Below are 25,613 nucleotides of genomic sequence, written 5' to 3' on the forward strand. Positions count from 1 at the left end.
TCGCAGCTAATTCACGCAAAGTGAGTAGCCATGAAACTTACGGGACTATGAGTCATTGCATTTTTTGCTTGCTTACTGGGGTATGAGCCATTGATGATGACATTCTTCGACATGCTGCTTTGTATGTTGTATGCGTGATTAGAAAGAATTTAAGTACTGTTCGCTTTACTTTACTGAGGGCTCGTAGCCTCTGTCTTAGGGGGCTATGAGGCATTGCATTTTTTGTTTGATTGGGAGTATTCGTGTTGCTATACAGTTTTTTCATTGACACTTTTAACCGAATTATAATATTTGAGAAGTTGAATAATTATTTAGGGCTAGTTATTTAATTAGGCCAAATAAAAAAATTAATCTGAGTATCTCCAAGCGATGGCAAACAACATTACCTTGAGTGTGTTCAGCTACGTTGTATTTGCATATTTTTAATGTTTCTCTCAAGTTACAGGGACACCCTGTATATACGCATAGGTATATACAGTGCTTGACTATGCGTATGACTTGCTGTTGAATTGACACCATGTAATTATTCGTCCTTTCATTACAGATTGTAAGTCCCGATTTTTCTGTGTAAACTTAAGGTCTAGGTTTGTCGCTGCCTTGCCACAAATATTCGCAAGTGTCTAAATCACATGCGTTGTCCGTTAGTGGCAGAATGTCGTCATCCTACATCAATCCGGGGACCTTCTGTTGCGCGATTTGTCTATTACTCATGCAAGATAAATCAGACCCTAATTAACTGTTTTCCAGTCGCCCCCCCCCTCCCCCCCCCCGCCCCCGACAACAGTGCCACATTGAAGTGATCGCGCATCGCAACCAGCTTGGAGAGGTCGGTTTTCACGCCTCCCATTTCCAGCCACCCTAAAGCTGTGACTTCGGCGTGGCGCCGCTAAGTCAGAGGGTGTGGGTTGGAATGCCAGCCGAGGCGAGCGCATTTCCACGGCAACGAAATGCAAGAAGTGTAGCGTACCGTGCATTGTGTGGAAGTTGAAAGAACGCCCAGGTAGGCAAAATTAATCGGGAGTCTGCGACTACGATGTGTCTGATAATTATATCGTCGTCTTTGCTCGTAAAACCGAAGCATTTATTATAATTCACTTTAAACAATCAATCTATTCGCGGCAAAGCACTCAACTTAAAATTCCGATATTTTCCGTCCCAACCCAGATCTAATCGGGTCCGCACTGCACCATCTGTTACGAATTACGGAAAAACATTATCCAATGCTTTCCCCCAGAGAGTTGCTATTAAGGTAAATAGCATTATTTGCCTTTATTCAGCCATTTCGAACATATCTGTCCGTCCGTCCGTCCGTCCGTCCGTCCATCCGTCCGTCCATCCACCTGTCCGTCTGTCTGTCTGTAATCTTACGCCGACCCAGTGGCGGAAGTAGTCTACCTGCTTGGGCCCCTAGCTATGTGATCCTTTCATTCCTGATGACGCAAGGAAACCAAGCCTGATGCCACCAATGCTCAGAAATCTATTAGCGCAGATAATGCTCCCGCACACCTTTTTTGATGTACCATGGCGCGGAGGCGTTTCTTGTACAATGTAGGAGAAAACATTGTAAAGACAGAGGTGCACGGTTGGGTGCATCTGTTCTAAGTTCAACTTGAATTGCGTCAAGAAAACCTGTCCGAGTATTCGCACCTGCTTTATTAGGTGCCTACTGCACCAACAATATACAGGCGGTCTTCTTTAACGGCACCGAATATTAAGGAATAGATCAATGTAAATCTTCCTGACATTATTGTTATCATTCGAGTGTTCAGATAGTAACCTCCGGATACGGATCAAGTTGAGCAGTTGTGTGTGCAATTTACGAATGTATGTTAATTACCATTTAAATAATTGTTTTGGGTGGCTAAAGCAAATTAGCAGTCTGGAGCCTGTCTTCGACATATTGTAGTTGAGCGAATATACGCTTAATAATCATGCTTCTGTAAGAGCTAAGAACAAATATTTTGTAATTAAGCGTTCTCTGAAAGCTTAACTGACGCGGAAAACGATCGTGGGTAGCATCGACCTGACCGCTTCCAGCCTTTCGAGATATTGCGATGAATGGCACGGCTCCGTGAGCATGTTCCTTGCGGCCAGGCGACTGTCGATATTTATTCACATCGTTTTTCCGAAGGCAAGCCGTTGAGAGTTGAAATGTCAATGTAGCAATGAACGTGCGCTGCCGAAAGCGTGCTTGTTCGCAGAAACGATGCACGATTGAATGATAGTGCAGATTTAGCGCGTCATTGCTCTCAAGGCATTGCGCGCTGCCGCCAACGGAAGCAAGATAACGAAGTTGAACTGCTTGGCTGCTTCTTACGGGGCCGCGCCAGCCAAGGGCGGCAATACTGACGTCACAGGCGCATTTTTTTGTCGGTTTCGCTTTAACAAAGAGATAATGCTACAAATGCAGTGTCATTCGTTCTTGTCTCGAGGATTTAAACACGGGTTTTAATGCTCTCCACACCGCGTTTGTTTCCAAGAGTAGGTGTAAGCAGGAAAATGTTCACTCACACCCGAAAACACACAAACACCCTCGCACGCACACATACGCACTCTCTCTCCCTCGCACAAGCACACACTCTCTTCCTCACAAGCACTCGCACGCTCTCTCCATCGCACGCACATATATCCATGCGCGCACAAACACGCACTTTTGTCCGCAGGCATGCATGCTGAAAGACGAATACGCACGGTCGCACACGTGCACATTCACACGCCGCCATGCATGCGCAGCAAGCACGCAAGCGCACGCACACATGCACTAACACGCAGATCCAGGCATGCACACACACCGCGAACACTCCCACACGCATACACGTACTCGCGTGCATGCATTTGCAAATATGGAGGCACTAGCACGCACACACACTCTCCCCTTGCACGCACGCACACGCAGTCTCTCTCTCCCTCGCGCATACACACGCTCTTTCTCCCTCGCACACAAACACACTTTCTGTCTCCCCCGCACACAAACGCACTCTCCCTCGCATGCACGTACTCTCTCTCCATCCGTCACACACACACACACACACACACACACACACTACGCGCACGCACAGGCATCCACGCAAACACGCACACATTTCTTCGCAATCGTGCATGCTGAAATTCGAAAACCCGTTGGCACGCGTACACGTTCACACGCGGCCACGCATGCGCCGTAAGCGCGTGCACATGCGCACGCACACACGCCGCGAACGCTGACACACGCATACACGCACTCGCGCGCATGCAAACGCAAATACGGAGGCACACGCCCGCACACTCATACACAGAGCGAACATGCGCATAGAACCATACCCAGGCACGCTCAAGACATGCACATGCATAACCACTCTGTACCATCTCGGCTGCTTCTCAAAAGCCTGCACGTGCCAACAGGCTGCATAACACTCCCTCTACCAATACCTTTTCAATGTCAGCTGTAATAAATCGCTTTAAGGTTTAAATTTGGCGCTTTTTTAAGCCAATGTGCCCTCTGGCGGGAGGGTGCAAAACGATTTTCTCCTGTCGTTGGACTTCACCGCCCCTGTCTGACTTTCTTTAACTGCTTTAACGTACCACCAATGTTCCGACTAAGTGCCAAAATGCATATGTTGCTAGAAGGGACTACCCTCTTGTTGTCGTCGTTTGAAACTTTTTGACCCTCACCCTATATTCTGAAATATAAATTCGAAAAAAAATTTTCCCATTGAGTTACACTTGTGCGTTGCTGTGAAGTTCCGAAGGAGAATGTCCAGAATTCCTGGACATGCGCATCCATGAAAATCTCAGTAAACCCCTAGCAAGGCAAATCGCATTAGTTGCGCCAGGCGAGCTTAGTGCTAGGGTGGAGACAGGTAAATTGCCTCGCATGGTGCATGTAGACGCTGGAGTATCACATTGAGGGGGAGTGGAAAAGTGAGACCGCTGCTGGCGTGTGCTCTTTTTCGCCCACCGGACAAACCTGATCTCCGGAAAAAGGTTCTAGCTTGTTTGGTACGACCGATAATGTGCCATATGTAAATGATGAAGTGCACCAAGGTGTGACCTTTACTTTTAGAGTGAACACTCTAAATAAAGTTTCGGTGACAAGATAAGCCCCAAAGGGGCCAAATGTTTCTTAGAATGTACTTCAAAAACGAATGGCATGGCGCAGTGCACAAGAAGTGCATGGAACTGCTCGTTCGAACACGGCGCCTCGTGTGAAATTTTCGGACAATTAGCCTTTGTCAATTCGGGAACCACAACCCGCCCTCAGTCGACGTCATGCAGCTACTCTTTCGCTTCCGTAACATCCTACTTTCGACGCAGCCACAGCAACTCGTCCTTGGCGTGGGACCTGGCTGAGCACACGCGCTGCCTGGCGTCCTACACGAAGCACACCTCCGGCATCGAAATGTCCGGCGACGAGCCGTGGTGGCGGGACGTGGTCCAAGTCCGTTGGGCCGCCGAGGTCTCGTTCAGGGCGGCCGCTTTCCAAGACGCCAAGATCGCGCAGGAGAGGTCGCTCAGGCAGCTCTTCTTCCTCCGCTTTGGCCACACCTTCTGCGCAGTGCCCCGTCGCAGCCAGTCGGAGGCGGCAGCGACGGCATGTCGCGTGGCCACCATGACACTGCCCGCGTTCGCCGGAGCGTTCGGGTGCCCCGTCATGGTGGGCATCGGGTGCTGACCACTCTGCGACTGTACGGTAGAAGGAGAAAAACGAGAGTCACTCGCAGCAGCAGTGCGGCTTCGCACTGCGCGTCAGTTTCTTTTAAAACGTGCAACATCTCGAAAGTGTTTGTGATTGATTTTCTTCGCTATACGTAGTGACTGCTGACTAAGCTGAGCAAGGAGATGGTACGCAAGAGCGCACTTGCTAATAAAGTGACACAGCCTGGTAAAGAATAAGAACTTCTTTTTCCATCTTAAACACTGACAACGACTTTGTTAAGTGAGCATTTGATATGTTATCAATAGCGTTACACGAACTGGAGAGAGAGAAAGAACGATAATTTTAATGCGATAGCAATTATATGGACATACAAGACGAATTTCCGCCGTCGCCGTCGCCACGATGTTCTATATAAAGTCCAAGTGGGATAGGATTGCGACCACACGCCGTGTTCTGTAAATGCTAGTGGAAGCGTGTGAAGGTTAGATGGATATAGTGGTTTCATTTCGCGTGCGTATAGGGGAAAGGCGGAGAGGATGCGCGCCGTCTTCCATTTCACGCAAGGGAGCAGGAGGCCGTGGTCCTATCCCGGTCGCGGCCGCGCTGGCCCTACCTTGAAGGTATATTTGCGGTGGGTGCAAAGACTAGGATCGCCGATGGCTGATGGCTTGGTATGCGCTGTGTTCTCGTCGCTTAGTTAACGTTGAAGCGAAAGGCAGCACGAACGGCAATTCGCTCGCTGCTGCTGCCGCTCTTCCTCACGCCATGGTTTTGACAGCGAGTGTCCGCGGTCATCAGTTTCTTAATCACGGCTCAGAAATAATCACTAGCCCTGTCCTTTGAGCTCTGCAGCTATCATCGAAAGGATCAGCACATTAGAAAACTTCGGATATTTGGGATCAGTTATCCCTGCGTCGCCATTGCGTGGTGTACCGTGAATTTCATTATCGCCCCTAAGGTTCAAATATAAGAAATTCCTGCGATGACACATAGAGCGACCTCGTGTGACCAGCCGGGGAATTTGTTAACCGGCGCAGCGAAATAAAGAACATGTCGGCAAGCGATGCAGTAGAGCTACCACAATGCTATGGATCTGCGAGCACAAAATCACTCGATGACCACGTGGCCAAGGATGTCACGGCATAGGGCAGGCTTATGTCTATACTGCAGACGAGGATGTCTGTGGGATTTAACGTTCCAATGCAATACAGGTGTGACGAGGATGTGGATCAAGGCCTCCCGATTAAAATTGAATACCGGGTTCTGTGCACCCAAAGCTTTGTATAAGAGCATGGCTGCATTCCTCCACCCTTCGAATACCGCCACCGCACTGGGAATTGAACCAAAGTATTCGTACTCAGTGTAGAGCAGCTTAGCCACTCAGCCATTGTAGGGGGTGCGACATGCGTTGAAAACTGGGCCTGAAAAAAAAAAGATGCAGGTTACTTTGACGAAAGAGTTTTTGACCTAATATGTACAGCAACTTCTAAAGACTACTTCTCGATGTACATTACTCGCAAATCAATACTTTTCTACGTAAGCTCCTATTGTTTCTATAGGCTTCCGATATTAAAATTTTGAAAGTGTTAAGAAAAAAATTTCTGTAACCATTTATTAAATTTAGATCATACTAACCTGTACTTGCATTCGTATGGTCATGATACATGTACCTGCACTTCTAGCGAAACAGAGTTCCAGACGGAGAGACCGTGGGGCCGTGATTTCGGAGGAAATAGATTTTTTGTTCTGACTTTCGATCGCTTCTCTTCCCTCCTATTAATGTTGCCTGTATTTGAGACTATAGTTATCTAGGTTTAATTTATCAACATCAAGCAAATCATCATTAGGTGCGTGTCGTTTGTGTGCCGCCCATTACAGCATGCATCTCTGCTGAAGTTAATTGAAACTCCGCTAGTGGGCCGATCGTGACGCAATTATTATTTCTCTTTGCGAAGCACGCCTAATCAAAATTGTGCTGTCAGTATGTCAACCAAAGCATCCTTGTTTGATTGTTTCTTTCATTTGTCATTGTGGGTCCTTTGTCCTTGTCATCGCATTCGGTGCGACCAATTTCCGTCGCGAGTGTATGAACTATGTTTTGGTGCTACAATGACAGCATTTTCTGCAGGACCTGGGCTCCCGGAGAGCCACCAGTGTTGCGGGAGCGCCGGTGGCAATGAACACTCGGCCGCTTGCAAGTCACTCTTAAAGTAACACTTTTAAGCTTAGATGCTGTCAGTGGTTTAGGCTGAGCCTTGAGGGCCTTCCGTGCCGAGTTTCAGGAAATGCTGAGCCGTTTGCTTGCGGCAACTATTATAAAGACGAATTCACTACTTAAAGCAAATTTACCAAGTGTCTGAAGGAAGTTTAGAAAATTTGTGCGGCATAACAATAAATTACCAGGAATAAATTTCTCTAGCATTTTTTTTCCTAACGCGGGCTTTATTCCTGCAAAGTTTCATTGTGATAAGTTTAGTAGTTCGCAAACAACAAACGTTTTGGTCCTCCGGCAAGCATCGAAAAGCACCGCAGTTAATACAAATTTTATAATATTCTACAGCACGTACAAAGCATACCTACGGATTTGCAATTTCTCTGACATCTTTCTCTCGAGAAACTGTAATCATAGCCAGTTTTATCTTGATTTGCGCGATAGTTCTGTAACGAAATACCCTTGTATACTTCATGACGCTCAGATGCGGAATTGGTAGAACTTTGGTGATATTTCATAAGGGTGTCTAAATTTAAGGCATACTTATGTTACCCGCACATTGCCCATAGCAGACCCAACATCCCCTCCAAATTTAGCTGCTCGATATATGAAAATTGTTTGGATTATTTTCGTAGAGTGCTGCATCTATTGTTTTGGAGCAGAAATTATTCACCGCATCTAATGGCCGCAGTAGCATCGTCTTTGTAAAAGAAACAAGAAGAATGGAAGCAGAACTGTACTTTATTACTGCTTGCTGCATTTTTTCTTAGCATTGCCACTAAGAACATACGCGCTACTGCGAAACAGCACCACGTGGTGCACATGGGGTTACGTTGCAATAGGAAGCCAATAAGATGCTGCACTAATACTGGAAATTTGAATGGTGGTGGCAGGCTTGAGGCCTTGAAGTTACCGTCCCACATATTCTCTTTGTACGCACTAGCCAAGTGAGCAAATCCGAGAAAAAAAACACAAGAAAGAAACAACAACAGAAGGGGCCGAAGCAGTCACTTTCAGGGAAGGCCAATGACAGGCAGATCTGTGCCACGCGACGCCCTCGCCAGATTATTCAAACAACCGTCACGAGCCTCTCTTCGTCCTTCGTTGTTCGTGGCAGAACAAAACAAACAAACAAACAAACAAACAAATAGAAACAACAACAAACGAGTCCTCATTTCCTCTACTTGGAATTCTGCCTTCACGTGAACAGACGAAATGATTATAGGCACGGAAGTACATTTTGTTATGTGAACGACTTTTTTCTTTAAAGCCTGTCGGCTGGATCAGTAATACGGATGAACACTGACATGTAAAAGAAGAAACAGTGCTCCTACGAGCACTTCTGCCTTTATACCTTCAGAAAACACAGTAATCACGCACAAATTGAAGAAAAATACCATTCTTAACGCCTTCCAAAGCTATCACATAACTGAGGCAAAACACCAATGAAAACATATTTTTAGAATAAATTTACAGATCGCACGCAGTATGGGAAACCACATTACGGGAAGAATTTTGCAGGTAGCTAGCTGTCGAGCATCGCTTGCGTTTCTGCGAAGCTTTACCCGGTGGACGAAAATGTTCTTGTAAACCACACAGTCCAGCGTGTGAAGACAGGGGCAAGACAACGGCCATAATATGTCAACGACCGGCATGATGACTTACTTATTGTACTTCGCCAATGAAAGGGCGGGCTCATGTGTATATGGCATCGTGCTTCAATTGAACAATCGGACACGTAAACATCTTAAAGAGAAGCTTGCTTTGCCGGCTTCCCAGAGTTTGGCGTAGTTGCTGCGTACTGCTGCTAGGTTGATCGGAATTTGGCGGATGTACTTGTACATCCGCCAAATGTACATCCGCCAAATTTCATATGTACATGAAGGTTATGTGCGCGCCGAATGAACGCTACAGAAGACGGGCTTAAATATGGGCTATCTTTTGTCCCACAGTAGTGCTAATGAGCGCACCTCTGTTCTACGTTAATATATATATATATATATATATATATATATATATATATATATATATATATATATATATATATATATATATATATATATATATAAATAGTCGCGGTTCAACGTGGACCGAAGACAAGGAGACGTTCTTCAAGAACAGGACAACCTGTTCAAAAACAAACGGCACAGAGGCACGTCTTCTTCGTCCTCACCCAATCTCAGCCACCCACTAGACGGAGTCCGTTAATGCCGCCATCGTCGTTGTCTTCTGCGTAGAAGACACGCGTCATTTGTCCCTGCCTAAAAGAGCATCGCCCCGATGCGAAACCAGAAATGTCACTCGCGGAAGTAAGAGTCTCTCGCATAGTTATTCGCTCACATACGACTTCATGCGCACAACGTGCACAAGTTCAGGACGGTGCGTGCGGCGCCGCGTACAATTGGGACTATCGGGGACGACCTCGTACGTGACATCACTGAGTCGGCGTAATACTGGATATGGTCCGAAGTATCGTTTTAGCAGCTTCTCGGAGAGGCCTCGTTTCCGTATGGGTGTCCAAACCCGCCCTCTGTCGCCGACGTCATAGATTACCATTCGACGGTTAAGATCATAGCGCCCTGTGTCGTAGTCTTGCTGCTGGCAGATCCGCAAGCGTGCGAGCTGCCGAGCCTCTTCTGCGCGTTGCGTAAACACATCGGCGTCCGTATCAGTGTCGTCAAAGTCGTGGGGAAGCATAGCATCCAACATCATTCGTACATCCCGTCCGTGAATAAGGGTGAACGGAGTCTTGCGCGTTGTCTCTTGTTTCGCCGTGTTATATGCAAAGGTGACATAAGGTAGGATGTCGTCCCAATTTTTCTGTTCAACATCCATTTACATGGAGAGCATGCCTTCAATTGTTTTATTTAGGTGTTCTGTTAATCCGTTGGTTTGTGGATGGTAGGCGGTTGACTTCCGATGAGCCGTTCCACTTAGCAGCAAGACGTTATCTAAAAGTGCAGCCGTGAATGCAGTTCCTCGCTCTGTTATTACGACGGTTGGTGCGCCGTGTCGCCGCACAACATGCTCAATGAAAAGGCGCGCCACCTCGGCTGCTGTGCCATATCCTCTGTAATTATTCGGTCCTTTGTTAGAGGTGTCCGACCCACGCTGGACGTCGACGCAAAACAGTCGCCGAATTTGGCCAGTAGCGTAAGAAGGCGCTCTCGTTCGTGCGGCGACAAAGCAGTGCTGACGTCAAGTACAGGAGCTGGGTCTTGCGTAGGCGCTTCTTCGAGTAGCGAACTGCAGCCGCGGACATCCGCAACACCGTCAAAATAAGCCACAGCCGTGCCCTTCGGAAGGCGCCGTCGCTCTGTGCTAAAATTTGTTAGCAACAGGTTCGTGCACCCGTCGGTGACATTTACGATTCCTCGTGCGACCGAGATACCATGAGTGAGCAACAACTTGGTTATTTGGTCGGCAACGTTTTTGCAATGAAACGGTACGTCACATGCTACCGAAACGAGGGTATACATGATCGAGGTGGGATGACAACGTCGTCTTCTGTTAGACGAAAGGAGTGGTGTTGCGGCGATAAGCAACAGACTAAACCAGGACTCTTACAAAACGTCTCCATGTGATGCGGGATGTTAATTACGGTGCCATATTCTTTCAGAAAATCCATTGCAATATTCAAATCTCTACAGCACACAGGCAGAACGATGAAAGCGGCCACGAAAGAACAATCCCCAATATTAATTCTAGAAGTACATCTTCCAGTAGGCATCAGTAATTGGCCGGCTGCCGTCCTTAGGGGAGGTCCCGTCCATGGCGTCCTTACTTTCTTCAGGCGGAGGACGAGTTCCTGACTCATCATAGAGAAGTCGGCACCAGTGTCGTAACGCTGTCACTGGCTGTCCGTCCCCCAAAACATCAATGTCGGCGCTCACAATTTCTTCGGTTTTTATCGGGTTCACAGCGTTCTGCAGCGGGAGTGTTGGGGGCTTTTTATTGTCTTGCGGCGGGCCTGCAACCTTACCCCCAGAAGTCGCCGCCTTCAGTTTCCCCTGCGTGGACTGGGCGACCTTCGTCCTCGGAGGTCAGCAAAAGTACGTCCAGTAGGTGAAGCCATCTGACATGGAGGGGTTGGAGAACGCGACCGACGGCCGAAATCGGAGTTATCATTGGGCACGGATTTGTCATTCGGGTGCGCTTTTGGAGGTTTCCGAAAAGTAGCGTCGTCGCGGCGTAGCATGGAATCGTCATTTGCGCGTCGACCATAGGACTACGGACGATGAGGTCGAAATGATGTGTCGCGATGCCAGCAACTACGCGAAATATAGCCGGCGCCTCCGCAGTGAAAACAAAATGATCGCCTATCGACGGTGCGCCATTCGTCGGTTCTCCGAAATGGCGGCCGTCCCGTAGTGTCGTTTTGCGGCGTTGACCAAGGGGCGGCGAACGACGGCTGCTGGTGTGACTGCAGCGACATAACGGGTGCGCGCCTCGAAGCATCCTCTTGCGGCGGCGACCAAGGAGCGGCTGTCGGATACTGGTGGTATGGCGGTGTGGTTGTGACGGGTGGTGGACATCGGAGAGTGGCGGCGTAAGTCATGGGACGCTGGTGGTCTTGAAGATCGGCTGCCGGGAACGCCTGCCTGATTTCGTCGCGCACCACTTCGATGATTGATGCTACGGGTCTATCCAATGTCGGTGTCAGAATCTTTTGCACTTCCTCTCTGACAAGCTCTCTGATCAATTCACGCAAGGAATTCTGGTACTCGGCAGTCCCCGCGGCGACATTGATTGCAGTGCTGGTGGACAGTCGATCGTACTACCTGCACCGTTGATGAAGGGCCCGCTCAATAGCCGTAGCCTCTTTGATAAAGTCAGCGACGGTGACTGGTGGATTCCGAACAAGCCCGCAAAGAACTCCTCTTTTACACCTCGCATGAGGTAGAGCAACTTCCTATTGTCGGTCATGTTCGGGTCGGCTCTACGAAAGAGGCGGGTCATGTCCTCGGCGAACATTGTGACCGACTCATTGGGTTGTTGCACTCGTAGCTCCATCATCTGCTTGGCGCGGTCACGTTGGTCGACACTTGCAAAAGTATCAGTTTCTGCCGAAAGTTATTCCATGTCGTCAGGCTAGCTTCACGGTTCTCGTACCAAGTGCGGCCACTGTCGTCAGTCCACTGGTTAATCTGTGCAACGCGTTCATTCTTGTCAAGCCAGTCTTCAATGTCTTCGAAGACTGCATCGCGACAGCGATCGGGAACCAGTGGATGCAGAACGGTTACCTGTTGTGGACTGGGAAACCGGCTACTTTGGGGCGCTTGCGGTGAGCTGGTTTCGGCCATTGCGAGATGTGTGCAGCTCCCGGAGAGAGGTGGTTGCAGAGGGGAAAACTCCGGGGCAAGGCCTAGCAGTCGACGACTAAAGCGATGCACGGGTGTCGTAACTGGTGGCAATGCGTCCGGGCTAGATGAACGGCTCCCAGAAGGACTCCGGAGCATCAAGCGAACTCACTACCCAGCGCCTCCACCACTGTTGCCGTACAACGCGGACAGAAGACAGGGAGACGTTCTTCAAGAACAACAGGACAACCTGTTCAAAAACAAACGGCACAGACGCACGTCTTTTCCGTCCTCACCCAATCTCATCCATCCGCTAGGCGGAGTCCCTTAATGCCACCCTCGTCGTTGTCGTCTGCGGAGAAGACACGCGTCAATATATATATATATATATATATATATATATATATATATATATATATATATATATATATATATATATATATATAAAGATTGGTCGTGCCTCCATCATTTGAGACGTTACGTCAATTAGCAATCGTTCATGATGACAGTATAATTTTTGATGATATGTATTATATGTTACGGTGATTATTATGATGGTCATTGTGATGATTCTGATGATGGAAATAACAAGACAGAGACAGATACAATGCAGTAATATCTGCTTGCAGAGTGTTTAATAAGGAGGTCGACGTAATATCTTTAATTGTTCGATATACACACATAACCAGTGCCACATACCGAGTGGCCCATGTTGTCTCCTCTGCATGGCAGCAACCAGCATATATTAAGTGGTCCAATCTAATAGACAGCGTGGGTCACTGGGCACGTGAAAGAGAGGTATGGGCAGACAGACAGACAGACAGACAGAAAAAGATATCCCAAAATTCTCAACAAATCCTGAACGCCTTAAAATAATTCCTGCATAAAACAGAACACGTGACATTGGCTCGTAGATACCTTTGAAGAATACCGAACTCCTAATGAAATAGCACAAAATACTGAGCGTCTCTTTAAATTTGTTCCTTTTTTAATTAGGCGTTGGTTATGAGCCACTCGATGCGGGTCTATTCTTGGTTAACCCTTCAGAATGAGCCGTTTGGACAAAGTTTCTCTCTCTCTCTCTAAAACAGATATGATCTCGACAAGCATCGTACATCGTCTACGTACTCGTGACATTGCTGCGTAGCATTTCACGTTATGAGTCTGCCTTATTCGGTGTTTGCATTTTGGCATAGCTGTGAACAGTGTAATGCAAAAATATAAAAATTGCATGAGAATAATGTTGTCACCTTCGTGCGGCATGAACATAAATATTGCATTAGGTTACACGTTGCATAGTATGAAAGCAGGCGAAATTGTACTCGTCGCCGTTAGCAATATAGCATTTTTATAACGCTTTAAGTAAAGCTCCACTTCACATAGATCCAACATGTGCGTTAGATCTGCTTAGCTGCTAGATGAAGAGGCCCTTAATGAAGCGTGACAGGAGCGCCTACCGCAGAGTGCCTTGTCATGGGGCAAAAAATCATCTGCTTTATTGCGGGGTGTTTTTTTTTATCCTTCACATAATTTTTAAGAAATCGCCCATGGCATGTAGCACGACTCTACTTCTTGAGTTACATTATCATCAGAGGCGGGTAATGTTTGCACTATAAACCAGAATGATTAAATTACTGATTTCTAGAGTTGCGCTTTTTGCTCATTCAACTCATTACTTTACGGCTCATATTGTGCCTTAGAAATTGCAGCCTGTGACTTCGGCACCCATATCAACTTGGAGCGAGTGCTGACTATGACACGTGCACAAAGGTGGGAGTTAAAGTAATTTCGGAACGTCAATGTTTACAAAAGGCATTTTTTAAAGAAGTAAGTGGAAAAACGCTGCATTTTTTGCCAGAAGTTTAACAGCGCTAATTTCAATACTCATGCTAGTTTCAAAATTTCTTCCGAGTGGAGCTGCCTTGTGAAACCTCTGGCTTCGAATTGTATATTGCAATTTGCCTGCTGGAGTAGTTATTTAAAAAGGATTAGTGAATTTTTTTTTTATCGATCATGTATTCTGATCTCTAGTGCAAGTGTTGTCTGCCTGTTCGAGTAATCCTGCTCAATGAATAGATTTGTGCTATATTCCTCAGAAGAGTGATAAAAGTTTCGTTAACGTTACAAAGCACCCTTATAATAAACGTGATGTAGGCGTCTGCATTATGATGGGACAGTTACCATGCTACTGGAGCAGAAATTGAAACGAGGTAGTGTGCCAGGTCGAAATATCAGCAGTCCAGACTACCCTCATTGCTTGCTTAATAATAAAGGGAAAATCGAACATCCACCCGTTCGTAGCAGGTGCTACAAAAGAAACCTATACGGGTTCCTCGAAAGAAAAGCCTCGCAGTTGAAGAAAAATTCGTCCTGGTCAGGGACTCGAACCCGGGACCACCGCCGCTAGTTCAGATAGCAGGGCGGCTGCCCCGGAAAGGCGGTGGTCCCAGGTGCGAGTCCCAGACCAGGACGAATTTTTCTTCAACTACGAGGCTTTTCTTTCGAGGAACCCGTTAGGTTTCCTTTGTAGCAATTGCTACGAACTTGTGGACGTCTGATTTTCCTTTCATTAATTACTCCTCTCTGCCTTATGGGTTTCCGCAGAATTATTACGTCAAAGTGCTTGGTTATTTAGCAAGTGGTCACGCACCTTCGTGTCGTACAAGTCGTGGTTAAAGCCGTTTCTCTGGGTTGGCGCACGTGACAGAAAAAGTACATATATTACATTTCTTGACCGTGAGCAAAAACGTGAGTGGCATGTCGAGCTGTATATGCGCTGCTTTAGGGTACTGACTGTGGCAAGGGATTCCTTCGAGAGCGTGATGTATGTAGTATCTGTGGCCACCGTACAACTCCTGCGGTTCACTGCACGTCAGCCGACACTGCAGCGGCATATTTGGGAATTGTTGCTGAAATACGAAGAAAAAGAGAAAGGTAGACGAAGTGAATTTTGAAAGCAGATTTTCGGATTCCCTCCACAAAGAAAAGGCAGCCAGTGCAGTATCCAAAAAAAAAGAGGGAAAAGACAAAGCCAACAGTTTCAAAGCATTTTAAAAATTCCCTGTGGCCGATAGCACAAGTCTAGTCATGAGCTGGCCTACTCGAGAGGCGGACATTATTTTCACATAAAAATGAAATGCATCATCGACGAGTTAATAAAAACTAACTAAGTTTTAACTAATTACCCAATGGCACATACTGCAATTTACAAGTTCTATGGGATGATACTGTAAAGCATATCCACTGAATAAATATTGTGTGGATGTCACCATTAACGATATATGCATCGTCAAACTTGCTGTAAAAATGCCCTGTCTTTCGACTTACGTTCCTAACAAAACGTCGTTTTATGCATTGAAGCACAAAAGAACCTGGAACGCCGATCCATTTCTCCACAAAGTATTATTACTTGCAAAGCAAATAATACTATTACTTGCAAAGCAAATGAAACTGGTGCCATCCTGAGAATTCATTCCAAGTGGATCCGCCTTGGCAACTCGCCGGCTAGAATTTGTAAATTGCAATATGTGCCATAAGGTAATAAGGTAAAAACTTAATTGGTAAAATTTTGCTGTTTAGTCGAGTACGCATTTCAATTTTTTTTGTACAAGTAGTGTCTGCCGCTTCGAGTAGACCAGTCATGGCCTAGAATTGTGCTGCCTGCCGCAGGCAATTTGAAATTTGAAAGTGTTCGCTGAAACACCAGGCATATATATAGATGTGTTTACTCAGGCATACGGACGACTGATTATGCGGTTTCGGCGAAGGTATTTATGAGAAGGAAATAATTCGGGCTGCTGTCACAGTGTTCTTCAGTGTACGAAGTCGCTTTCTATGGTTAGCTCTAGGATGGAGTCAAGCAGGAACCGCCGGCTGTGAGCCGCTGATTGGATTCAGCTCTCGTAGTTCTTTGCGTCTGAAATTAGGTGCCAGGCCGTTGGGAGGCAGGATATTTGGCAATCGAGGCGTTCTTGAGCTTCCAGCACCTCGTAGATTTACTTCTTTTCGCCATCTGTCCTCACGGTTGCTTGCGAGGCCGCTGTCGTTGCCATTTCAAATTGCTGTTCTTTTAATACTGGTGTAGAACATCCATCGTTCGACAACGTCCGGCTTCAGGACAAAACCCTGGTGGTGACGGCGGGGTAAAGCCTGTTTACCTATGAGAAAATTATACAGTCCCTGGTATTGACTGCGTGTTATCCTAGCTCTTACGGTTGCCATGTGTTGTTTTCTTGCAAGTCTTATGGCCTCACGCGAGTCGTTGCAGGTTTCTTCGACGCCATATTCATTATCCTTTGCTGGTTGTGTCCGATTGTGATCAGGCGTGTTGTGGCTGTAAAACAGCCTGGACGAAATGGTCCCTTCGCCTTGTCGCGCACCCGCTGATTTTCGGCAATCTTTTCGTGATTCAGGCGCCTAGAGCAAACGACGAACTACCAACGAGAGCATTGTAGAGCCCTCTGGGAAACGTCCGATTCGTCAGTATTTATATTCCTACGTAATACGCGACTATGTTTTCTGGGTCATAAACAAAGCCCGCCGACTACACATTTGTGCTGCGCGGTCCCAGTGCTCTCAATATTTATTTATTTATTTATTTATTGGAAATTGTTGTGTCGGCTGGCGCTCATCGTGATAAGAGCACTCTGCGAAGTGCGCATGCGCCACTAAATGTTAAAAGCAGAGTGCCCCTTGCTAGCGGCCCTCTCTTTCTTGTCGAGCCTCAACCCACAAGCATGGGTTAATAAACGTCGCTCACACGGAACTTGTCTGATCCTTTTCGACACACCTGGCGCAAAACGTAACACGTGGTGACGAAGATGGGATTTTGAAGAGTTGCGCAGCGTCAAGGAAGGCAAGTGTTCTCGGCATTCAGCCTCTGTTCAGTATCGACGATTGAAGAGTGCTGCTTTTTCTTTTCTTCGCTGACTGATATCATGAACGAAGAAGCCAGTGCAGGTTCGACGCAGTTTGCTGCTCAACTGGGCCAGATGGAACCATTCGACGTTTCCACGAATGACTGGGCGTCGTACGAAGAACGGCTGACGTCGTTTCTTATCGTCAACCGCGTTCCCGAAGGTGACAGAGTACATGCATTCCTGAGCATCATAGGCCCCAGTACCTATAGTCTTCTGAAATCACTGGTTGCCCCGGAGCTGCCTTCTGCCAAGAGCTTCGAGGTACTAACGAAGACGCTGGGGGACCATCTGTCGCCGAAACCATCGGTCATTGGCGAGCGAGCGAAGTTCCACAGGAGGCAGCAAGTCGAAGGCGAGTCCATTTCTGATTACGTTGCCGAGCTACGGAAGCTAGCACGAACCTGTGATTTTGGAAGCGCCTTAGATGAATCCCTCCGGGATCTCTTCGTCTGCGGCCTGTTAAGAGAGGATATACAGCGAGTGCTGTTCACCGAGGATAGCAAGCTTACGTTTCAGGGAGCGGTAGAGCGCGCTGTGGCTATGGAGGCGGCAACAAAAAGCACTGCGGAAGCCCGTACAGGTGTGTCTACAGCCAACCCCATGCATAAGGTACAGGCGACTTCGAGTGTCAAGTCGCACGAATGTTTTCGCTGCGGGTCGCCGAAACATTCCGGCAAAGCATGTCCCCACGTAAATGACAAATGCTTTAAGTGCAACAAAAGGGGACACCTGCAACGAGTTTGCCGTAGCCCCTCCGGCCAGTCGCGGGGGAAACGCCCCATCAAGGACACTGTAAAAACTCTATCGGTGGTATCCCGCTCGGAAGTGGTAGCCGTAAGGGGCGTATCTGCTCCCAGTATTGAGCCCATCCTGGTACCGATGAAAGTAAATGATGTGACAGTCCATATGGAGCTAGATACAGGTGCCGCCGTCACAGTCATGCCTTTCAAACAATACCGCCAATTTCTTTCATCAGCCAGGCTCAACCCGACAGAAGTGAAGCTCCGCACCTATACAGGAGCCCTGGTGATCCCAAAAGGCGTCCTGCAAGTCAAGGTGCAGCACGGTGGCAACACGGCGAGCCTTCCTCTATACGTCGTCGACCAGGAGGGGCCACCGTTGCTGGGTCGGGAATGGCTTCAGGCAATTAGGCTGGAGTGGAACAAAATCTGGAACGTCCACCATCTGCCAAGGTTAGAGCTGCCTTTTTCTTGTCGTTTAGAGGAAAGGCTGCACGCCTTGATCGCAAAGTACGACTCTCTATTTAAAGATGAGTTAGGCATGATTACAGAAGAAAGGGCCGAGCTGTATTTCAAGCCTAATCGGGCACCGAAGTTTCTCAAAGCAAGAAACGTGCCGTTCGCACTGCAAAAGGCGGTTGAGCTTGAACTTTCGAAGATGGGAAAAAATGGGCATCATAACGGCCGTTGCCACATCGGATTACGCAACGCCGGTGGTACCCGTTATCAAGAAAGACGGTGGCATACGCCTCTGTGGCGATTATAAGGTGACAGTGAATCCGTGCCTTGACGTCACGCGCTGCCCGTTGCCGAAGGTCGATGACTTATTCGCGGCTCTGTCTGGAGGCACACATTTTTCAGATTGACCTGAACCGCGCTTATCGGCAAGTGGTCATGTCTGATGTCTCAAAGCAATACCTAACCTTGAACACCCACAAGGGATTGTTTGTCGTCAACCGATTACCTTTTGGAATCGCTTCCGCGCTGGGGATATTCCAAAAGATAATGGACACTATGTTCAAGGACCTCAAGGGTGTTTGCTGCTACCTAGATGATATTTTGGTAACTGGGAAAACACTAGAAGACCACTTAGCTAATCTCGAAGCGCTGCTGGAGCGTCTTCAAAGCCGAGGTGTCAGGGTAAAGAAAGAGAAGTGCTCGTTTTTTCAAAGCGAACTTCACTACCTTGGGCACAAAATCAGCGCTGAAGGCATTTGCCCATTGTCAGAAAAAGTTGACGCACTTATCCAGGCACCAGAGCCGAAATCAAAAAAGCAGCTTCAGTCTTTGTTGGGCGTTGTCAACTATTACAGCAAGTTCGTGCCCCAGCTAGCAACGATAGCTCAACCATTTTTCAGACTTCTGCAAAAAAAGGTAGCGTGGCACTGGGACGAGCATGCTAGAAAAGCGTTCAACCAAGTGAAAGCGCTATTGGCACAACCACCTACGCTCGCACACTATGACCCTGAAAGACAACTTAGGCTGTCATGCGACGCGTCTCAGTATGGCGTAGGAGCAGTCCTATTTCATGTCTACGATGACGGAAGGGCACGGCCCATTCCTTACGCTTCACGAACGCTATCTGAAGCGGAAAAGAAATAGTCAACTGGAGAAAGAAGCGTTAGCCATCATTTTCGGTGTAAAGAAGTTCCACTTCTACCTTTATGGGCGCTCATTCACCTTGGTCACAGACCATAAGCCTCTTCAAACAATATTGGGCCCGACAACCGGTATTCCCACCATCGCAGCTGCTCGTTTGCAACGCTGGGCCGTTACATTGGCAGCCTACTCTTACAATCTTATCTTCAAGAAATCGAGCGAGCACGCGGAAGCCGATTTCTGCTCGCGTCTGCCTCTGCCAGATCTTGAAGCGGAAACCAAAGAAACAGAAGAAACATTTTATTCGTTGCGATTGAACTCGTTGCCTGTTTCTAGTCGAGATATCGCGGCTGCCACATGTAAAGACCGAATTCTTTGTCAAGTGAAGGAATTCACAAATGTGGGATGGCCCGCGTCGATCAAGGATGAACAGTTGAAGCCTTTTTTTCGCAGATGCAATGAACTGACGGCGCATCAGGGATGCGTCATGCTGGGCGCAAGAGTAGTCGTGCCTGCAAAGCTGCAAGGGTTCGTTCTGGACGAACTCCATGACGGCCATCCCGGCATCGTGCGCAGCAAAGAACTAGCACGCAGCTACGTGTGGTGGCCAACTCTTGAGGCGGACCTCGAACTTCGTATCAAAAGCTGCGCTAGTTGTCAAGAGCAACGTAACGCTCCAATCAACGCACCTCTTCACCCGTGGTCATGGCAGACTTCACCGTGACAGCGTGTTAGCACGTAATTATTCTGGAAAACCAAAGTGGGCTCCCGCTGCGATTGTTGCTCAAACAGGACCTCTCTCTTTCCAAGTACGTGCAACCACCCCGAGGGGCACCTTCACCTGGCGTCGTCACCAGGATCAGCTGCTACAGAGGCCTGCAGAGGACGTTACCCCTAGGCATGGAACAGCTGGCGAAGTTACGACCAGCGAGTTCCTGTTTTATCCCGAGACTGCCGGCGCACCAGTGCCTTCCAGTCCACAACCGCCCATGGTAACTCCGGTTGCGCAACAGGCAACACCAGCACCCACCGAGGCAAGACGCTACCCCATGCGAAATCGTCGCCCGCCGGAAGCTGGACTCTGAGTGACTGTGCGCTCCATTAAAAGGGGAGGTGGTGTTGTGTCGGCTGGCGCTCATCGTGATAAGAGCACTCTGCGAAGTGCGCATGCGCCGCTAAATGTTAAAAGCAGAGTGCTCCTTGCTAGCGGCCCTCTTTCTTGTCGAGCCTCAACCCACAAGCATGGGTTAATAAACGTCGTTCACCCGGAACTTGTCTGATCCTTTTCGACACGCCTGGCGCAAAACGTAACAGAAATACTGCCACTCTCACTTGAGAACATAGAAAATCGACAATACAGAAGTTTACAATGGAGAATCGAGCTTTCGAAGGAAAAAAATCTGCATATTTGAAACGTGCGAACTTTACAGACATACGCACACACGTGCGTGCAAGAAAACTTAAAGCCATCCCTTGGGGTAGGATTAAAATGAATTATAGAGCAATAAACTGTTCCTAAGCAGCTTCCGCAACAAAAAAGGCTAACACGTAAATAAAACTTCAACGTTGTACAATAATGCGCATTTTACACCCACCAAAAAACAAAGAACAACAACAAAGAAACAAGAAAAGCTCCTGAACACAACTTTCGAAGCAAAGATCACAAATATACGTACACACTAAGTCAGTTAAAGACTAAAGTTTTTTTTTAAAACACCGTTTTCGATTATTTAGAGGTAACAAGTTGGTTATTAGAAAAGATAACGATGGTCAAAGTTCCACTTTGGAATTTCGAACCGACACACCCGCACTGGCACGTCAGTGTGACATTAGGAAATTAAACATTTTTTTTTCGTATTTGGGTATTCATTGAAATTTCCTGAAACTCGCTTAGTTCAGTCTTTGGCTGAACTAGGCCGGTGCAAATTCCCTCAGAATTTATTACACCCTGGCGAGCTGCATTGGTGCATGAACTTTAAGGCGGCGTTGTCCAGAATCTAGTGACCTTTTGTGCTCGTTTTCAACATTTCCAATTAATAATAAATAAAAAAGAAATTGCGGCCGAACCCGTCTCGCGATCCCTGTCAACGTATTTCTCGATTGCGTTAGCGTTGAATATATATAGCGACACAATGTGTTGCCACCGTCGAAACGAGTTAAGTATGAGGAGAGTGCTGCAGTGGGACTCCCATTTCGCGCTTTTCCAAGAACACTCAGTGCCACCTAGCGCTGCCGCCACGAAGCTTTCACGTGGCCTCTGAAGTTCACGGTGCGCCGGTGCGTGCGAACGTTGAAAAAAAAAGGCTGTTTCACATGCTGCGACTGGAGTGAAAAAAAATTGGTGCAGTCACACCTGCCGCAATAAGAGTTACAGAAAGCTCATTTCACACGACCGGGATTTCGAAAACACGCCTGGTGCGACTTTCAAGGTTGCCGGCTGCCAGATTTTGTGACCCCCCCCCCCCCGTAAGCCGCATAATTTTGTAAATGTAAAGAAGAAGCTTGCGCATTATGGTACTATTGAGCTATCTTTATAGTATCAAAACATGCGCATGTTTCGTAATTTAAAAATGTTTTAAAGTTTAAATTTGTTTTGGAGTGCGCAACAGCAGTTTCTGGAGATCAGTGCGAGGAGACACGTCGGAAGTTGAGCGTTGTGCGTTGTCTCATGTGTTTCCTCTGTCCGTGTGGTTCTGTCTCCGCTAGAATATATTACAAGATGACCTACCAACAAGCCTATATAACTAGCCTCACCGCATATGCAGGGGCCGTATGACGTCAAATTATCCTAGTCTGTTTTTATTCTAATCTCCTGACGTCAAATTTCCTAACCAGCGACGCAAGCATCGGGCGGTAACCCGCAGCGTTGTTTGGAAAGCCCAATAAAACCCGCACGTCGTTTGTGGGAGGTCACTTTTTTGTGCTTTCAAAGCGAATAGCATTGCCTACATGGATAGCTTGGGGTGAGTGGTCTAAAATCGCGGCGTCGTGCAACGGAACGTTAAAAATGCCGGAAAAGAAGAGTTGGCAAAGTGATGTTGCATACGTGCCGAAAGGGCTCGCTAACAATATGCCACGGAAAAATGTTTATTATACGCAAATAAATCCATTCTACGCGGCCGCTTTCAGTAGCTATTGCCAGAGCAATCCGTGGGCAGCCATCTTCTATTCCTTTAGGAACGGGGCAGCCTCCAACTATTCAGAAAGAAATTCAGTGTTGTTGGGCATATTATTGCGTCTTTAACGCGTACACGTCACTTTGACAATATGAGTTTTCGCGGTTTCGTGAAGTCACGAAAGAAAAATACAGAAGGTAGGAATGGCGGCATGCGAACGCTTGTCTGATCTATTTAATATGTACAGGCTTATTACAAGCGATGAAAAACAATGGCTCTGGGGATGATGCGTCTTCTATAGGAGGCATCAACGCACCAAATTGCTGTCCCCTGCCGAGAGAAATTATTCCTTCACCGATTGGGAGTGCTTGGCTTTAGTTTGGGCTGTCGCCAAGTTCCGGCCATATTTGTACGGCCGCACGTTTTCGGTCATTGTATACAGACCACCACGCACTCTGCTGGCTGTCTTCCCTCCGGGACCCGACAGGACGGCTTGGTCGCTGGGCTTTGCGGCTCCAGGAATTTTCGTTTGCTGTCAACTATAAGTCTGGACGTCTGCACAAGGACGCTGGCTGCTTCTCACGCCACCCCGTGGATCCTGCTGCGCATGATCCGGTGACCTGCGTGATGGCTTTTACTGACATGACCAATATGCGCGCCGAACAACGCGACGAATCCTCACAGTCCATCATCGCCGGAGTGCAGTCTGGCAGCACTGACGCCACATGCCGCATGTTCGTTTGCACAACGACATCCTCTACCGCCGCAATATCAACCCTGACGGCCCTAGGTTGCTCGTCATCTGCGATCCGTCGCTCTCGAATAACTTCACGATGCGCCGACGGCGGGACCTCTTGGCGTTTTGCGTACTTACGACCTCGTACAACGCCGGTTCTTCTCGCCGGGTCTCTACCGCTCCGTACGTCGTTATGTCGCCACTTGCGAATTGTATCAGCGCCGGAAGAAACCTCGCCTGCCACCTGTCAGACGATTCCATCCAATTGAAGATCCCTCTGAACCGCTCTTTCGCGTAGGCCTTGACCTGCTTGGCCTTTTTCCGACGACGACTAGAGGGAATAAGTGGGTCGCCATCGCTACTGATTACGCGACACGCTACGCGATAACAAAGGCGTTGCTGACTAGTTGCGCAACAGACGTCGCCGATTTTCTCCTCCACGACGTCATTCTCCACCACGGTGCACCTCGACAGTTACTTCGTTCTTGTTTCGAGTTGTCGACGACCTCCTCCGCTCTTGTGCCTCTGAGCACAAGCTGTCCACTGCCTACCATCCACAAACAAACGGTCTTACAGAACGTCTCAACCGAACAATCACAGAGATGCTGTGATGTACGTCTCCAACGATCACCGCGACTGGGACAACACGCTGGCCTACGTGACGTTCGCGTATAACTCGTCCCGACATGACACCACTGGATATTCACCCTTTTATCTTTTGTATGGTCGCGACCCCACATTGCCGTTTGACACCGTCCTCCCTTCTGTGCCACATGTTGCAACTGAGTACGCTCGTGAAGTCATCGATCGCGCTCGTATGGCACGTCAAGTCGCCCAATCTCGTTTATTAGCCTCGCAGCGTTACGACCGTTACGTTACGAGCGTTACGACCGGTTCCATCGCGATCTTAAGTTCGCGCCAGGTGCTCCTTTCGTCACCATGTCGTCGGGTTGGCCTCTCCCAGAAGCTTCTCTCTCGCTACGCGGTGCCCTATGAAGTCCTACGTCAAGTTAACGAGGTAAATTACGAGATTGCGCCGCTACAGGCGATGGCGTGCATATAGGAATCTTCGCACGGTTTAGAAGGTATCTGCACGTGCGTAGTTCCTTGAAAAGTGTACTTCAAAGCTGACTTTAAAGAAAAAGTCAGCTTCGCCCGAAAGGCGAATCATTGATTGCGATATCAAATCAGCAGACAGTCATACGATGTGGGGATAGTATTATCGGCCGTATCAACTTGTAAACGTTCGCTTGTCGACTAAATCAAGCAAACGTGAACAAGCAAACATGAATACATCACACTCGATGTCCGCGCATACTCGCTGTAAAAACGCTAACGTGAGGAAACGCGGCAGCAGCACCGAGCGAAGTGACTTTAGTGCTGTCTATCGCTTCAACGCAAACTGAGCACTGAGAACACACAGCACGCACAAAGTTACGAGCCGCCGACCCACCAACGCAGATTGCTCTCAATATACGGCCGCGCGACCACGCGCAGCCGCCATATGCGCAGTTGTAGCCGGAGTAGAACACCTCCTCCCTTCCCGGTGCCTCGCAAAGTTGGGTGCCTAATGGGCGACGGAGGACGGCGCGCTTCCACCCCGCTTTCTTCCATTTAGCGCGGGCGAAATTGAGCCGCGATTGTCGTTTTTCCCTCGCCCGCTTTAACTCGCACATACAGCGTACAGCGCCTGGTGACGGTGTTCTCAGCCTTGGACTTTATACGGAACATCACGGTGACGTCGAAGGCGACAGCAAAAAATGAGCCTCTAGTGCCCATATATAGTTACAATCACAATAATAAAATACCACGCGGGGACGACTCAGAGTTTGAATTATTCCACTCTCTCAATGTTGTTGATAGACAGTATTTATATTTAGGCTAATGTTATTGAAAGCGCTTCGTTAGGCAGTCCCACAATTTCGCATTTTTCACGTTATTGACACGGGTTCACAGATGATGTCACAGACGACGCTAGTTCCGCATTGATTCCGTTTGAAAAAAAATATCGAGGACGCAAAGCTTCGCCTTTAAGAGTGGAACACGCTGACATTTAAAGATGCTTGACTATTTCTCACGCTTCCCAAAAAACTGCTGCTTATGTAGCCATAGTGTTTACTGGGAAACGCTGGTGGCGAACGCTATGCACGAACGCGAGCCTTCGGGTAGAAACGCTACCTCCTGCGTTTGCCGCGGTGCGGCGGAGGCGAGCGCCATCTGGAGGTGTTGCAAGGAACCGGACGTGCCGCTTTATGGCCTTTGAGATTGCGCGCGCACATCTGGGAGGCCATAACCGCTCTATGAATAGTAGAAACGCTGGAAAAGGGGCTTGTGCGTTTTTTTTTCAGTTTTAGC

Source organism: Dermacentor variabilis, chromosome 1 (assembly GCF_050947875.1).
Source record: "Dermacentor variabilis isolate Ectoservices chromosome 1, ASM5094787v1, whole genome shotgun sequence".
Classification (NCBI taxonomy): Eukaryota; Metazoa; Arthropoda; class Arachnida; order Ixodida; family Ixodidae; genus Dermacentor; species Dermacentor variabilis.